This window comes from Pteropus alecto, unplaced genomic scaffold, assembly GCF_000325575.1.
Source record: "Pteropus alecto unplaced genomic scaffold, ASM32557v1 scaffold86, whole genome shotgun sequence".
NCBI classification, from domain to species: Eukaryota; Metazoa; Chordata; class Mammalia; order Chiroptera; family Pteropodidae; genus Pteropus; species Pteropus alecto.
Genome location: NW_006442109.1, coordinates 1,136,554 through 1,139,207, shown reverse-complemented (window position 1 = coordinate 1,139,207; position 2,654 = coordinate 1,136,554).

Here is a 2,654-nt window from a genome sequence, read left to right as displayed (position 1 = left end):
AGCTTGGAGGGTGGCGGAGAATAAAAAGTGTTAGCTAAAGGAATATAGATTCCAATTCAACCTAGTTTAGATTATTAGTGCTTGTATATCTTCTTCTATTCTATGAAAGAGGAAACTGAGACCAGGGTTTAATGGAGTTGCCTGAGGTCAGTCAGCTAACAGAATTAGGACTTAAACTCAGGTCCATTGAACCAAACTGCTAGAAGACTGCTTATTTAAAAATGATTCTTATCCTTATAGCATTTTTTTCTTAAAAAATAAATTGTATTAGCAATCACATTTTCAGTATCTTGTGGAGTACAATTAGTTATGAGTCCTCTCTTCACTGGAAATGTTTGGAGAGACAACTATCATCAGTGATCAATGGAAAAGTCTTGGGTAGTATTGGGTTAGATTTAGACTTGAAAACCTCTTATATCACTTCATATACTAAGATTGTAAAATTCTACGATAAAATATAATTATGTGGACTAATGTACAACGTATAACTACTTCCTAATTAACACAGTGTAGTTTGGGCTCTGGAGTTGGACTCTCTGGTTTTGAATTCCTGCTCTCCCACTAAGAGCTGAGAGGCCTTGTGCACATAATTTAAACTTTCTTGGCCTCAGTATCTTCATTTGTAAAATGGAGATAATACTTAACTCATAAAGCTAAGGCAAGAAATAAATGTGATTATATAAAGCCAACAGAGCTAGCAAATAGAACTCAAATACTAGCTCTTGCTGTATGTATGGGAGTGAAAGAGATTCTCAAAGGAGAGGGTATATAGTAAGAAGAAAAGCTCTAAAGGCAGAATCGTGGAGCACACCAACATTTATTTAGCTGGTGTGCTGCATTGAGTAATATTCCCCTAAAATTTGTGCCCAATGGGAACCTTAGAATGTGACCTTATTTGGATTTAGGGTCTTCATAGATTAATCAAGTTAGGATGAGAACATAATGGGTTAAGATTAGGGCCCTAATCCAATAATTGGTATTCTTATAAGAAGAAATTTAGACACAGAGAGATGCACAAAGGAAAATGTGAAAAAAACATGGGGAAGAGAACATCATATGAAGAGAGACACAGGGAAAGCCAGGTGATGGAGACACAGACTTTAGTAATGCATGTACAAGACAAGGAACACCCAGGATTGCCAGCAACCATTAGCAGCTAGAAAGAGGCAAAGAAGAATCCTCTCCTAGAGCCTTCAGAGAGAGCATGACCTTGCCTGCTAACACCTTAATCTAGGACTTCTAGCCTCTAGAACTCTAAGAGAATATATTTGTTTTAAGCCATCTAGTTTCCTATACTTTATTACAACATCCCTAGAAAACTAATAGTCATGAAAAACACAGGATAGGTAATAATAACATGCTGTAGTTTCAAAATTGTTTCACAAATTTAATCTCAATTGATCCTCAAACTGCCTTCTGAGATGTGACAGTTTGCAGATATGAAAATGGATGTTCGGAAGTATTAGAGACTTGCCAGAAGGTGGAGAAATAGAATTTGAATCCTAGTGAAGGGTCTTGTTCAAACACTCTTACTCTATTAAGCAAAATGTTTCATCTTCATCCACTCTTTTTGAAGTTTCCTTCCCCATTGCCATTCCAACTTTATCCTCTTACCTCTGGCAACTTGCTTTCAGGAAGATGATCAGTGAATTCTACTAACATCACATTGTCCAAACTTATGCAGTGTCCGACCTTAACTCTTATTCTGTTAAGACCTTACCCTTGTAGGGAAGTTCAGGTATCTACAGAAGGTAAGACAGACATACTGGAAAAAAAACAAGTCATTCCTCTTCCTACAGTCTTAGAGACAAGGCAGAGACCTAGCCCAATAATTCGTTTCCATGGCAATTCCAGCAGAAAAAAAATAGAACTATGAAATGATAAAGTTGTAAACCATCTACATTATAGAATTCCTACTGTGTGCGCATACTGGCACAGAGTTACTCAATTTTCTCCGGTTACACAGCTCCTCAGTTAAACAGGAATCCTTGGTCCAGTGTTCTTTCCATTAAACCACCTCGACTGTTAATACATAGATTCGTAGATGCTATTTTAATTGCTTTTTTTTTTTTGGATTAAAATGAAAACTTTCAGCGGAATGACTACCAAATAAAAGTCTGTACGTATTATTTTTCTAAAGCAAAAATAGTACAGGCTTTGAAACCACTAAGTCTTGGAGTCCAATCCTGGCTTTGCTGTTGGGGCACTGCCAACGTTTATCTCTGTTGAGCATCGGTTCGCACAGGTAGGAAGATAACACCTATTCTCTGTATTTCTTGAGAAGCATAAGTGATAAGCATAACCTGACACAGCAAATGTTGCCCCAAGACTGCATAAATCAAAATTTTTGTGCTTTCGTCTTCCACCAGTGCCCTCCCGGTGACCAGAGAGGTCTCCACAGGCAAGCAGGGAAAACCTTAAACGCAATTGTCACTTGGGGGCGTGTCCGGCGGGAAGGACCAGAGGTCGGCTCCGCCCCACTTAGGGAGGCCGATGCGCCTGATCGCTTCCGCCCACCTCGTCGCCCGCACTCCCCGCGTCCAGATTAGCGGCGGCCCGCACATCTCCTCTCCCCTAGTTCCCGGGACGGGAATGCCTAAGAGAATGTGCGTCCGATGCGGAGTGAGGCACAGCCTAGGACAGCCCAGGGCCGA